The sequence below is a fragment of the Haliotis rubra genome, unplaced genomic scaffold (assembly GCF_003918875.1).
Source record: "Haliotis rubra isolate DU_JTF1 unplaced genomic scaffold, ASM391887v1 Scf1110, whole genome shotgun sequence".
NCBI lineage: Eukaryota > Metazoa > Mollusca > Gastropoda > Lepetellida > Haliotidae > Haliotis > Haliotis rubra.
In genome coordinates, this window is record NW_025765016.1 from 140,244 (window position 1) to 156,805 (window position 16,562).

The 16,562-nt window shown below is 41.7% G+C and overlaps 1 protein-coding gene across 1 annotated transcript in view; it reads left to right on the plus strand.

Annotated features, from left to right (window-relative positions):
- Nucleotides 1-3,422: 3,422 nt before the first annotated feature.
- The window catches only part of LOC124288493, a 36,345-nt gene continuing 23,205 nt past the window's right edge, over nt 3,423-16,562 (plus strand). Inside the window, exon 1 of the mRNA XM_046725015.1 lies at nt 3,423-3,564. The gene's annotated coding sequence lies outside the window, so the exon portion shown is untranslated. The remainder of the gene's footprint in view (nt 3,565-16,562) is intronic.

Consider the following 16,562-nt stretch of genomic DNA (forward strand, 5'->3'; position numbering starts at 1 on the left):
TGTAGACACAGAGATTGGCCTGTTACGGACATGCTTCCAAGTGGAGTCCAGGATTTATCAGGATACTGCTGTGTAGGATTTGGTTTGGACTGGGTAGTGTCTTCTCTTCACGAGGGAATACACAGCCATTGAGCTTCCTGCATGAACATATATCCTGAGTGTGGAGCTGGTGCAAATACAGCATGTAAACACGAAAAACACTTAGCACTATGCACAGATACACACACAGGCAGACAGACAGACATACAGATACACACACAGGCAGACAGACAGACATACAGATACACACACAGGCAGACAGACAGACATACAGATACACACACAGACAGACAGACATACAGATACACACACAGGCAGACAGACAGACATACAGATACACACACAGGCAGACAGACATACAGATACACACACAGGCAGACAGACAGACATACAGATACACACACAGGAAGACAGACAGACATACAGATACACACACAGGAAGACAGAGAGACATACAGATACACACACAGGAAGACAGACAGACATACAGATACACACACAGACAGACAGACATACAGATACACACACAGGCAGACAGACAGACATACAGATACACACACAGACAGACAGACATACAGATACACACACAGGCAGACAGACAGACATACAGATACACACACAGGCAGACAGACATACAGATACACACACAGGCAGACAGACATACAGATACACACACAGGCAGACAGACAGACATACAGATACACACACAGGCAGACAGACATACAGATACACACACAGGCAGACAGACATACAGATACACACACAGACAGACAGACAGACATACAGATACACACACAGGCAGACAGACAGACATACAGATACACACACAGACAGACAGACAGACATACAGATACACACACAGGCAGACAGACAGACATACAGATACACACACAGACAGACAGACATACAGATACACACACAGGCAGACAGACAGACATACAGATACACACACAGGCAGACAGACATACAGATACACACACAGGCAGACAGACAGACATACAGATACACACACAGGAAGACAGACAGACATACAGATACACACACAGGCAGACAGACAGACATACAGATACACACACAGGCAGACAGACAGACATACAGATACACACACAGGCAGACAGACAGACATACAGATACACACACAGGAAGACAGACAGACATACAGATACACACACAGGCAGACAGACAGACATACAGATACACACACAGGAAGACAGACAGACATACAGATACACACACAGGCAGACAGACAGACATACAGATACACACACAGGCAGACAGACAGACATACAGATACAGACACAGGCAGACAGACAGACATACAGATACACACACAGGCAGACAGACAGACATACAGATACACACACAGGAAGACAGACAGACATACAGATACACACACAGGCAGACAGACAGACATACAGATACACACACAGGCAGCCAGACAGACATACAGATACACACACAGGAAGACAGACAGACATACAGATACACACACAGGCAGACAGACAGACGGACGCGCACACAGGAAGACAGACAGACATACAGATACACACACAGGCAGACAGACAGACGGACGCGCACACAGCTTGCATTTGCATACACGCGTGCGCACAAACACACACACAGAGTTGAAATGTACCTGATGAAGGACACACACACACACACACACACGCATCTCTCTCTCTCTCTCTCTCTCTCTCTCTCTCTCTCTCTCTCTCTCTCTCTCTCTCTCCCTCCCTCTCTCTCTCTCTCTCTACTCCCTCCCTCCCTCTCTCTCTCTCTCTCTCTCTCTCTCTCTCTCTCTCTCTCTCTCTCTCTCTCTCTCTCTCTCTCTCTCTCTCTCTCTCTCTCTCTCTCTCTCTCTCTCTCTCACACACACACACACAGAACCTTTCGCTTACCCCAGAACACCGAGTTCCGCACATTACAGTTGCCATCCATGAATTGTTCCCTTTCTTGTTCTGCTGTGTGAATGCAGTGCTGTGTAGTTATCACGACCCTGGTTATGGGACCCACCTTCATTTTGCACGCATGTTCTCGTGAACCTCCAGTGACACGAGAGTTCAGTACAAACACTATCATTAATGTATATATCGATTGGCATATAAACGTGTTTTAAATTTGAAAGGAGTGGGTAGTGTTTTAACAATATGAGTGCTTTGACAATTGTTGGAGTGTAGCGAGACTGTACCTATTGTAGCTGTACATGTAGTCGTACACGTACTGCTCAGCTACTGAGCTACTGCTATTGTTTGGCACAGTTGAGATGCTAAATTGAGAACACCTATTCTTTGGCACAATAGAGACGCTAATTGAGAACACCTATTGTTAGACCCAAAAGATAATGCTAAATTGAGAACAACTATTGTTTGGCACAATAGAGACGCTAAATTGAGAACACCTATCGTTTGGCACAATAGAGACACTAAATTGAGAACACCTAATGTTTGGCACAATAGAGACGCTAAATTGAGAACACCTAATGTTTGGCACAATAGAGACGCTAAATTGAGAACACCTAATGTTTGGAACAACAGAGATGCTAAATTGAGAACACCTAATGTTTGGCACAATAGAGACGCTAAATTGAGAACACCTATTGTTAGACACAAAAGATAATGCTAATTTGAGAACACCTATTGTTTGACCCAAAAGATAATGCTAAATTCAGAAGACCTATGATGTCGAGGAACAGGTCTATCAAGATGTTCTTGTCACACACCTCTTCCGCGAGACAGTCGAGATGTTCTTGTCACACACCTATTCCGCGAGACAGTCGAGATATTATTGTCACACACCTATTCCGCGAGACAGTCGAGATATTATTGTCACACACCTATTCCGCGAGACAGTCGAGATATTATTGTCACACACCTATTCCGCGAGATAGTCGAGATATTATTGTCACACACCTATTCCGCGAGACAGTCGTGATGCTATAGTCGCACCCCTCAAGCTCGACATAATGAAGATGTCGCCAGTATACAACAGTATGATGTATACAACTGACGTTTGCTTAGTTATCAGCGGATATTGTTCAAACCTAAGAATATCGATAACAATAGCAGAAGAGAAGGAGGATCTCCCTACAGCAACAGTAGTGTCGTGACGCATATTCGAGAGTTAAATAATATTCCTTAATACTTAGGTGAATGCTTTGCTGCAAAATCTGTAAAAATACAATGTCTGATTCTATCGGTATCTGCATACATGACTTACTATCAGCGACTTTGAACAAAATCAATAGAAACATAATGTCCGTTTTATCGATTTTACATACTCGTGTTGCTACCCATCGACATTGTCAGTGGTTAATATGTCAACACGATAGATGGTCCGTTATCAGAAATCTAGGGCTTTGTAGGACACCTTGATTGAAATTGTGACATTTATCTGATCTTTCTGCTAATGCTCAGCTTTCACCGCAACAAAACATTGTTTGACAGGACAACATAACTCCGGCTTGGTCGTAGATTATCAGCATCATGCATACACTGACAATGGAGGGGCGCACCTGAATCACAGAAGGTATGTTACTGTCTTTAATAAATCCCACGATCAACTATATGATGTTCACTTTTGTAAACCCCACGATCAACTATATGGTGTTCACTTTTGTAAATCCCATGATCAACTATATGGTGTTCACTTTTGTAAATCCCACGATCAACTATATGGTGTTCACTTTTGCAAACCCCATGATCAACTATATGGTGTTCTCTTTTGTAAATCCAACCATCAACTATATGGTGTTCTCTTTTGTAAATCCCACGATCAACTATATGGTGTTCACTTTTGCAAACCCCACGATCAACTATATGGTGTTCACTTTTGCAAACCCCACGATCAACTATATGGTGTTCACTTTTGTAAATCCCACGATCAACTATATGGTGTTCACTTTTGCAAACCCCATGATCAACTATATGGTGTTCTCTTTTGTAAATCCAACCATCAACTATATGATGTTCTCTTTTGTAAATCCCACGATCAACTATATGGTATTCACTTTTGTAAATCCCACGATCAACTATATGGTGTTCACTTTTGTTAACCCCACGATCAACTATATGGTGTTCACTTTGTAAATCCCACGATCAACTATATGGTTTTCTCTTTTGTAAATCCCACGATCAACTATATGGTGTTCACTTTAATAAATCCCACGATCAACTATATGGTGTTCACTTTTGTAAACCCCACGATCAACTATATTCTGTTCACAATAGTTAACCCCACGATCAACTATATGGTGTTCTCGTTTGTAAATCCCACGATCAACTATATGGTGTTCACTTTTGTAAATCCCACGATCAACTATATGTTGTTCTCGATTGTAAATCCCACGATCAACTATATGGTGTTCACTTTTGTAAATCCCACGATCAACTATATGGTGTTCACTTTAATAAATCCCACTATCAACTATATGGTGTTCACTTTTGTAAATCCAACGATCAACTAAATGATGTTCACAATAGTAAACCCCACGATCAACTATATGGTGTTCACTTTTGTTAACCCCACGATCAACTACATGGTGTTCACAATAGTAAATCCCACGATCAACTATATGGTGATCACTTTTGTAAATCCCACGATCAACTGTATGATGTTCTGTTTTGTAATTCCCACGATCAACTATATGGTGTTCACTTTTGTAAACCCCACGATCAACTATATTCTGTTCACAATAGTTAACCCCACGATCAACTATATGGTGTTCTCGTTTGTAAATCCCACGATCAACTATATGGTGTTCACTTTTGTAAATCCCACGATCAACTATATGTTGTTCTCGATTGTAAATCCCACGATCAACTATATGGTGTTCACTTTTGTAAATCCCACGATCAACTATATGGTGTTCACTTTAATAAACCCCACGATCAACTATATGGTGTTCACTTTTGTTAACCCCACGATCAACTATATGGTGTTCACAATAGTAAATCCCACGATCAACTATATGGTGATCACTTTTGTAAATCCCACGATCAACTGTATGATGTTCTGTTTTGTAATTCCCACGATCAACTATATGGTGTTCACTTTTTTGAATGCGTGAGTTTAGTTTTACGCCGCACTCAGCAATATTCCAGCTATATGGCGGCGGTCTGTACCAGACAATCCAGTGATCAACAGCAAGAACATCGATCTGCGCAATTGGGATACGATGACATGTGTCAACCAAATCAGCGAGCCGGACCACCCGATCCCGTAAGTCGCCTCTTACGACAAACGTAGTCGCCTTTTGTGACAAGCATGGGTTGCTGAAGACCTATTCTACCCCTGATCTTCACGGGTCGTTCACTTTTGTAAATCCCACGATCAACTATATGGTGTTCACTATAGTAAATACAACGATCAATGGTGCGGTCATAGGTGTAACGAATCCAGCTATCAATGGTGTTCACTAGAAGATTCTCCCGTTGGTTAGTGTGGTCTTAACGTTAAAGAATCTTACGTTTAATGGTGTAAAACTCCTGCGATCGATGACAGTGTTCACTGTAGTAACTCCCGCGATCGACGGCAGTGTTCACTGTAGTAACTCCCGCGATCGATGGCAGTGTTCACTATAGTAACTCCCGCGATCGATGGCAGTGTTCACTATAGTAACTCCCGCGATCGATGGCAGTGTTCACTATAGTAACTCCCGCGATCGATGGCAGTGTTCACTGTAGTAACTCCCGCGATCGATGGCAGTGTTCACTATAGTAACTCCCGCGATCGATGGCAGTGTTCACTGTAGTAACTCCCGCGATCGATGGCAGTGTTCACTATAGTAACAGTGTTCACCCGCGATCGATGGCAGTGTTCACTATAGTAACACCCGCGATCGATGGCAGTGTTCACTGTAGTAACTCCCGAGGTCGATGGCAGTGTTCACTATAGTAACACCCGCGATCGATGGCAGTGTTCACTGTAGTAACTCCCGAGGTCGATGGCAGTGTTCACTATAGTAACTCAAGCGAACGATGGCAGTGTTCACTGTAGTAACTCCCGCGATCGATGGCAGTGTTCACTATAGTAACTCCCGCGATCGATGGCAGTGTTCACTGTAGGAACTCCCGCGATCGATGGCAGTGTTCACTGTAGTAACTCCCGCGTTCGATGACAGTGTTCACTGTAGTAACTCCCGCGATCGATGGCAGTGTTCACTACAGTAACTCCCGCGATCGGTGGCAGTGTTCACTGTTACTAATCAAGTTCAGTGTCCGACGTCTCCCTGTATTTTTCCCTTCTTTCAAGACACGCATCTGGTTCATTAAACAAGTATTCTGTTTTCGTAAATCTTGAGAATAAATGTTGACTCCAGCAAAATACATCATGAAAATAGACAGGTTAGCTATGCCCCGTTCACATGAAATCGATGAATGTCGAATAATGTATATAAATATATATCTTGACAGGAGATATATCGAATCGATTGACAACTCTTGTGCCCCTGACAGATACGCAAAATACTTGTATATACCCCGCGGGGGGTTGAGACAAGCCTGCCTCAGCTGACAGTGGGGGACTGCTACATTCCCCGCCTACCCTGGCCTGTATGAACGTAATTAAAGTCTCCCGACTCACTGGAAATATTCCGCCAATCATCCAGGGCAATATAGGACGTATCTACACCACGTGACCGGCATGTACACGTTCACACGTTCTCCTGTTGCCAACGGGGCAGCGAGTGATCACCGCGTGCAGCTCCCACCTGTGGGAGTTCAATGTTAATCCAACTCACTCACTCACTAACTACTTCAAAATATCCTGTGCGAATGTGCATGCTTTATGATATACCCCATTATTACCATGGCAGCATCGTGTGAATGGATTATGGCAAAGTTTTGGCGGTGAGACTTGGTGACTTGTCTGATTGTACGTCGACCTCTTGTACGATGCACCTTCTGTCTAACACGGCACCAAAATACAGATTTAACACCTTTGAGACAAACCCACATTTAGGACATACTGATGACTGCTGTGACCTGACTGCCACACGTTTACAATCAGGTACACCTAAAGTCCATATCGACCAGGCACGACATCTGAGCATACTGAATACCAAGCACTGGGCTGTGTCAGGAGGCCGACTTCGTCATTATTTCTCTAAAGCCTGTCCATATATGTAAGCAGCTCTCAAAGCACACCGCTATCAGGGTGAGGACTAGTGTAAAGGCAGGAATACAAATGATTCCATTTATGGAGTGGAGGTTATTAGCAGGATGTACCCTGTACCTACTGGCACCTGTAATCAACATGTGCTACTTTCATGACACTGCAGATGAATGAACTAACAGTGTCTAAATAAATATATACAACAGATAACTAATTGACTAATTATATACTCTCCCAAAAATGAAACGCATCATGAAAATAGCAATTTCATGTAGCAATGAATTAAAACGTGATTCATTTTACAAAAGGTTTTGCTCTGTTTATGAGTCCTATGATGTTTATGTTTTGAAACATCAAAACAAAACGCACCATCCGCAAAATACCCGCATTTAACAGCATGATTTTCAATTTCGGCGTGTAGTGTCACAGAATACACAATTCACATGCAATGCACGTTAAAGTTTGGGATCAGATAGTCTCAATGATGGGTATAAAAGATTGATCGCTGTCTGTCGATTATTCACTGTATTTGGAATATTGTTGACGAACGCAAAATGTCACGTCTAAGTGAAGCCAACCGTCATATCGCCATTGGTTTGCTTGAAGCTGGCCAGTCTCAACGTGCAGTTGCCCGACGCTTGAATGTTCACCAAAGCACCATTTCACGGCTCTGGGAGAGATATCGCCGGCAGAATGCGGTAGCAGATGCCCCTCGTAGTGGGCGACCTCGAGCGACCACTGCAGCGCAGGATCGCTACATCCGGGTACATCACCTGCGTCATCGAACAGCTACGGCGACCAGTACTGCTCGACAAATACCCTGATTGAGGAGGCTTTCTGCACAGACCGTCAGTAGCAGGTTGAGAGAGGCTGGTTTGCCGTAGGAGAAGTGATTTGGTGATGATCCAGGGCAACCTGACAGCTCAACGGCACTGTGACGAAATCCTACGCCTACACCTCCTTCCAATCATTGATCGCCAGAGGGAGTTGTTTCAACAGGACAATGCCAGGCCCCACACAGCACGTCACACAAGAGACTTCCTCCAGAACCACAACATCAATGTGCTCCCCTGGCCCTCAAGATCACCGGACTTAAACCCGATCGAACATCTGTGGGATGCCCTGGACAGACGGGTGCGACGCCGTAACCCTCAGCCCCAGACACTTCAGCAACTCGCACAGGAACTACAGTCAGAGTGGGCTGCGATTGGGCAACACGAGATTCTGAGACTTATTCGTTCGATGCCTAGGCGATGCCGTGCAGTTCTGTATGCCCACGGTGGTCACACAAGGTATTGACTTCAGCGCCACCAAACGTCTCCATGTGACACTCAAACTGACTTTCCTCGAGTTGGTGCCAAAGACGGATAAGTCTGCATCCCCAGTGTGCAATTTCGCTATATTTCATTGACTCATAAAGCCTACAAGATGTTTCAAAATAAACATAAAAATACAGTTGAAATTCATATATGCGTTAAAGGTCACATAAACCCTAGGGGGTACAAATACATAAATCACTAACTGGCATCGTTATGAATGAAACCCCGTCATTAAAACTACTCATTTCGACCTTTAATTGACTTAAATCGACCTTTTTGACAACAGTGCACAATTCTCACCCGCGAACGAAATTTCAACCAATCAGAGCGGCGCGCCTCTGTGACGTCATATGAGGAATAGCTTTGAGAGCCGATGCAGAATTCATCTACATTTTAGGGGTTAAATTATCTTGTTTACAGGCTTGTATAAACCTGAAATCGTGACAACTGTTGTGGAAAATGAAAGCTATATGTTCTCACAATCTACTGTCATTTAATTTTGTCTCCTGCTTTGCCTAGTTTCCGAGTTACAACTTGTTTTCATAAACGATTCTGTCAAAATCGATTGGTGTCGTTAGGCCCTATTTGTATAATGACTGATCTAAATTGATCCCATTTCTGTGTTGTTTTACCTCGATATTTAATCATGTCATGTAAAAATCTGTTTGTATTCTCAAAACAGTGTCGGCCCATAAGTTTTCACATGCAATACAGCAATTAATACTCCCTCGTTGTAACCCGTGTTAGGTGGTATAAACCTACACATGTTATTTGTCATCATTCACTTGATGGTCAGTTAATGAATTTATAACAGGTATAATTAGTGGTAACACACTTAGATTACCCGACAAAGGTTCCCATTTGGCATTTCTTGTGTCTGGAGTAAATATTCAACATTATAAACATCGATCAAAGGATTAACCGATAACACGCTGATTGATTAATTACTTTTATCTTACACAGCGGAATTGTCAAAAGGTAGTGTTTATGTATGTAGATTTACTAATCTATACTGAATACACTCTGTCGTGTCGGTGTCTGCGTAAAAACAACGTCCTTCTTTCAAAGGATTAACCGGCAATACATTGATTGATTGCCCATTATTGGCTAACTAAATTACTGTTTTTAAAGAAAGGCGGACATTATGCAATTAGTTGCCAGGTGTGCTATCTTGGGTGACCAATGAGACTATACACCAATACCTGAAAAGATTTATCACTTTTTCGTATATTAAACTGTTAAAAGACACATCATTTGGAACAGTTTTGTGGATATTGATGGATACATTCCTCGAACAAGGTAATGGCCTGATATTGTTCCTATAACTTTAATCAGTTTTAATTTTAATATTTGCATTTTGTTTTTATTCATTTGTCGTAGCATTCAACAGAATCATTGTTTTCGCCGTGAAGTGTAATGAGACAGACAACATGCACTAGGATGTGTGTGCGAATTATGATTCACATTGGCAAACTATAAAATGTCTAGATATTACAGTTCTGTTATAAATTCACTATAAGTATCAGCAGATCGTCTGCTTTTTATTTAGTTTCAAAATGCATACAAGTATGATAATAAACTAATTAGGATTATAAGACCAAATATAAAGACGCACATTGACTAGTATCTACATACTGGTGAGTGGACATTAACCATGGTAATGTAGCAAGAAATTTATCGCGCAGTATTGCGACTTCGACCCCCACCTCGCTTCCGTGGAAGAAATCGTTATGTTATAAGTTGTGTCATGCAAAATCCGTTTGGTTATGATTCCAATACATATTTAACTACGAGTAGAAAGTAGTCTTGATTTTCTAACTTGATGAAAACAAACTATAATCTCATTAATTCTAACAGATTTTTTTATTTTTAAAAATGGCGGCGCCCTGTCGGGAACATCCGCCAGTCTGAGGATAAATGGTATTTAGGTTTGTTTTCACCGAGTCTAAAATCAAAACTACTTTCTACTGGTAATAAATATGTATTTGATTGATGGCCAATAGGATTTTGCATGACATAGCGTATATCATAACAATTTCTCTCGTGGCAGCGAGGTGGGTGTCAATATAATACTACTTACAATATTATTGTTACTTCGACCACAACCTCACTTCCGAGGAAGAAATCGTTATGTTACAAGTTGTGTCATAGAAAATCTTTATGGTCATCAATCGTATGCATATTTTACTACAACTAGTAAGTAGTTTTGAGTCTTTAACTTCCGTGAAGCGATCTGAACACAAGTAAGATATCGTTTCAGGCTTCCACAACGCTCGCTTCGCACTCACAAACATAACCCATTTAGCACGAACTGCGGGGTCCTGTGGAAATCTGTGCATGGGGACACCATCGCCCGACCCCCTAGGAGCAATTGACGACAAAGCAACGATTCAGCATGTCGTCGTTGATGTCGAGAAATCATCAAAATGATGAGCGTGCTACACATTTTCTATACAACTAACTGAAAATCGTTCCTCATATGACGTCACTGCAGTGCTCTGGCGACAGAGTTACGTAACCTGTCTGTGGTTTCGTTGGCGGGCGAGAGGGAAGCAGGCGACTTTTTGGCCACTTTTAATCGCTCGGTATTAATTAACCACAAGTTTTTAAAGAATAAATTTGGTGTTCCGCATTAGACTAACCACAAATCTTTCATATGTAATGGTTAAAAGAGTAACAAAAAAAAACAAAGTTTAGTGGTTCTTTAAGCAATATTCCAACTATATGGCGGCGGGCTGTAAACAATCGAGTCTTGACCAGACAACCCAGTGATCAACATCATGAGCATCGATCTGCGCAATTGGGAACCGATGTCAACCAAGTCAGCGAACCTGACCACCCGATCCCTGACGACAAGCATGGGTTACTGAAGCTCAATATTCTAACCCGGACTTTCACGAGTCCTCAAGTGACCTAAATATTCCATAATGATACATAATCGATATGCACCTTTACAATTTACCATTCCACCACAACACCCTCAACAAAATGCATTATCAACTTTGTTATGTTTTTGCAGATATCCACTATGTCCACGAACCAGCTTATGCTTTAACCATTTTGGGCGTTTATCCGTATATATGTTTTAACAATATTTTCCATAATCAGAAAAATAAATAAAACACCATCACCTGATAACCGTACAACCTGATATGTTCATATTAAAGGTGACATTGATCCAGCTTCACAAGCTGTGTCATATATAGGGAAGCTGAGATCAATGTGGTAACACCTTGCTTCCTTCCTAACCCCTGGCTGAGTGAGGAGGATGAACCTTGTCATATGGAAGTCCGTGTTTGTATAGGGCAGATGGGTGACCATTTGACGTGGCAGCATTTGGTCACGTTGTCGTAGGTGGTGCCATCCCGGACTGTGATGCTGGTTCCTATGCTGCTACCTAGCGTGCTCTGACCGTCTACAAACATGTTATATATACCATCTTTGGGAGGTATTTAGAAGTTGGATCAATGAGAAAGGGTGACAATACATGGATGAACACCTTCTGTATTACAGTGAGAGTGATGTTCCGGTGTAGGTTGTAACAGCGTCATCACGCAAGTGATGCTGCTTCATGTGTTGCTACCTACACACATGCTAGTGAAATTCAAACACATCCTCGGTCCAACAGGAAGCATGTATCTGTATCTGTAGTGCTGTTCCTATGTTTTGTAAAGTGCCACATGCCCCTGAAAGGACGTCTGCATTAAGAACCTGTTTCATACAGCTGACATCAAATTCCTGCGGCGGCCTCTGAAGATTCTACATTCTACTGCTGTGTACATGTCGACCCTGCATGTATGTATGTTTCTTCACCTACCATTGCACACACTAATCTACCGTACCCTTATATTTCATCCATCCGTATACCGTTCTCTGTCTCGATTTATGAATCGTCTGTCCATTCACTATAGTCTGTAAGGTTCATTTCTAGTTTGAGCGGCCCTTTGACTACTGCTTCGTAACACAGTCGTACTGAAGTACAGTCTTGTTCATCAGTTGTCGCCCTTGGTCGACCAGATCGAAATCTGTCACCAACGATATTTGTCTGTCAATATCGTGATTGTATTCTGCTAATTACTGATTGTGAAATGTTAAGAGCTCGTGCAACAACCCTGTCTTGTTCCAACATGGCAGTTACAGGCAGCCTTTGCTGATGTGGAGGACGATGCATGTCAAACATTTACTGAATTTACGACAGTATCAGAACGATGTTTAATCCGACTTTTATCACTGAAATGTACAGAAACACACTTCACTGTAAGTTGCGAACAGCTCACGTACACATCATGGACACTTTGCATGTAACTGTCAGACTGCGAACGTCATTACAGTTGATGGAATAATCCTGTTCTAAATCCACATACAATCATACAACTTGGTTCCTTAATAATATCCATAACAATGGAATATCCTTAAGTCTAAAAATATATATTTATACAACTATTTTTACACTGACTCACTCACTCATTGACTGGAATGTCGTGTCTGCACGGCCCTATAAACAATTTATAAAACTGTCTGTCAACCTATCATAGTTCATGACAGCAGCATCTGAATACATAAAAGCAACAAGATTCCCACGTGACTATTCTGATTCTGAATGGAACATGCCGTTATCCCCGTGCATCTTCTGACGGTGACCTGGACAGGCGTCTGCCTGTCTGGTGACGTTCATGACGCTGCCATTAGCAAAAAAAAAGTCCGTTTGAGTCAGAAACGGACCGAGGAATTGCAAATTTTATCATTGTACAAAATTGCCACATAAATATAAATAGTACACATGTTTATCATTTACTAATACCCAACAGCTTTCTGATATTTGAAAATTTCACCAAAAAAGTTGTTTAAGAAACTATCATCATTGAAAACGCAAAAGTTGTTATCTGTCGCGGCGGGGTGAAACCGCAGAAACGGAACAGCCAGTCATGGCGGGGGACATCTCAAAATCTATTCCGGGAGACCTGTCAGTTCCTCGTCTGTCGTAGTGTCATAGTCACGACTTAAAGGGATGACAAGTGGTGACACAGTTGCCTGTTGTAAGCCATCCCGAGACCAGTAACCTTGTTAAATGACGTTAGCTACCTTGTTGACAGTTTTGCCAAGTTTCAGTCGTGATTTTGTTTAAGGGATTCCTTAACCAAAACCTCTACGTCACGTAAACTAAAAGTTGTGTTTGATCTGGCAACATCTCCTTTGACAATACCCCATATCATTTCAATGGGGTTAAGGCCACAGTGATAGGGTGGAAGTCGCAGTATATCGTGACCCTTACTTTCTATGTAACTGTCAACTTTGTAGAAAGGTTCACCTTTGTGGGGTTTTATGATCTTATATAGCTGAGGCTTCGTTGCCTTTGAAGGCCGTGCGATCTGAAATTTGTCAAGCCATGATATCATATCACCTTTTCGACTGTTCGATGTCGGGGCTTTACTGTCGGGGTCCTGCACGCTGTGGTATGGGGCATTGTCCATTACGATAAAAGACTTCTCTGGTAGAGCTGGTACCAACTTATTTTTAACCCAATCGAGGAAAACCGCACCATTCATCTCGGAATGGTAGTCTCTGTTATCTGTCGACTTTGCCCTGAATACCAAGTCGCAGCCTGGGAGAAAGCCTTTGCTGGAGCAACCAGCATGGAGAATGATCAGTCTCTCTCCTTTCCCTAGAGGCAGCTTTCTACGTGACCCCTTATTATCCCCATCGGGTACCCACTGACTGCTGGCAGTGTGCGAGGCATTGACCCAGGTCTCGTCCAAGTACACTGGCTCGAACCCTTCCTCGCGCTTCTTCTTTATAACCCTGAGAAAATTATTTCTCAAGCGAACGATATCAGGGCATTCACAGAGTACTGACCTATTCTCCCCCGAAATTTTTTAAAACGATACCCGAAAGAGTGTAAGAGTCGCCAGAGTGTGTATTATGATACTCTGAGGTTGTGTTCTTGCTTCAAATGCTTTTTTAAAATTTTCAGCGACATGTATTTGTTTTCAGAATAGAGCTTGTTTATAGACTGCCTTACAAGGTTCTTTTGAAAGTTGTCCAAATGTTTTAATTTGTGTGATTTTGACACGACCCAAACCTGCTTCGCATCACCCTCACAATGTTTTTTTGTTCCAGAACATTTGTCAGTACCCTTGCTGATACTCCTAAAGCTTTTGCTGCCCGCTTACGGAATTTATTAATGGCATAAAATGGTTTGCCCCTTTCGGCTTCAGCACGGAAAAAATCGTACACTTTAATCATCAACTGTTTCACGTCAGCATTCAACTTCATTTTTCATCAGGCATGTGTATCCCGTGCACGACGAGATAGTGGCTGTTCCGTTTCTGCGGTTTCACCCCGCCGCGACAGATAACAACTTTTGCGTTTTCAATGATGATAGTTTCTTAAACAACTTTTTTGGTGGAGTCCGGAAAATTTTCAAGTATAAGAAAGCTGTTGGGTATTCGTAAATGATAAACATGTGTACTATTTATATTTATGTGGCAATTTTGTACAATGATAAAATTTGCAATTCCTCGGTCCGTTTCTGACTCAAACGGACTGTAGTGTTACGAGAAACGCCGACCACAGACTGGAGACTGAATGTGAAATGCTGGTTAAACACTGACACGTTTTCACGGCTGTTGCTGTTGGAAAAGACCATAGGTTTATTACACTTCAGGCACACGAGATTCGCTTCCATGTTGATTTGATACGCTCAGTTATATGAATGACGTAGTAAATATATCGTTATTGTCCCGCTGTCAATATATTACTTAATTTATTTAAACAACAGCTTCAGTTATAAAGGAAGGATAACAATATATGGATGAACCACTTGCCGTGAGAGCGACATTTCGGTGTCGGTTGTAACCGTTATCTAGCAAGTGATGAACAGCATAAGGATGGAGGAGCATATCTACACGATAGAGGAAATGTGTGTAGAGTACAATGGGTGAGTGAGTGAGTGAGTTAAAATTTATCGTCACATCGGCAATATTTCAACCATATCGTGACGAGAACAATTAATTTTATACATAGTAATTAATGGTAAATTGTAAAAGCCTGTCAACAAAGGACAGTAAAATACCTAGATTATCACAGATTCGAATTTAAAACTAGTAATTAAATCTAAAGCCGTTTAACTATAGATGACAATACAGTATAAAAACAGGCTATAGATCGCCAACAACTGAAGGTAGATCACCATACTAGGGACCATGGGGACTTACAGTACCTTTGCTACCTGCATGGACCCTTGTTGGATTTACACCATCCCTTCAGCTGTTGGCGATTGTAAGAAATGTTAGTAAAAATTAAAACAACAAGAATACTACGTTTAAAAATCATGGTAAGTTTGAATTGACTTTGAAAGTTTTGGGACTTACGTACCCTCTCAGGAGGACAACATTTTTACAATGCTTCAACCCCCCTTTGAGGATACAGCCACTAACAATCTAAGCTGATAATCCGAACTACCATATATAAAACTTTATCTGTTTACAAAACATATATCAAAATTCATTTAAGAAATCTATCTCTTTTAACAAATCAATGATTAAATGATAATTAACTTTATTAAACAGGTCCTTTACTGTTTTGATATTGAAATATGTATCCCTTATGATGGAGAACTCAACACAATACAGTGCAATGGGGCTCAGGAAGCCAGACACAATAACAACACGTAGCCTTTGATAAAAGTGTTAACAAGTGAAGCCTGCAGTATACATAAAGGGGGGTATATCGATGATGAGGTTCTTCGATCGGCTGGCAGTATGCAGGAGGTATGTAGTAACCTTGGTCACGGTTGATTGATGGCTGGAGTCTTTTGATGTAGATGGCTTCTGGGGGTTTCCTCAGTTTAAAGTCTGTGAGGTTGGCTGTTGGGGTTTGGGTTCTGTCCCACTGGATGTTGTGGTCGGGGTTGTCTGGGATTTGATTTGATATGGCTGATTGTGAGTCAAAATTTAAAGGGGAAGTGTACACGAAAAACATCACATTTTTCCCTTATGTGAAACAAAATGGAATTTTGAATTACTTGATATCACGTCTTGAAAATATACACTCATTTTTCTTACAATGAAGGTATAATCCTCAATATAAGTGCTG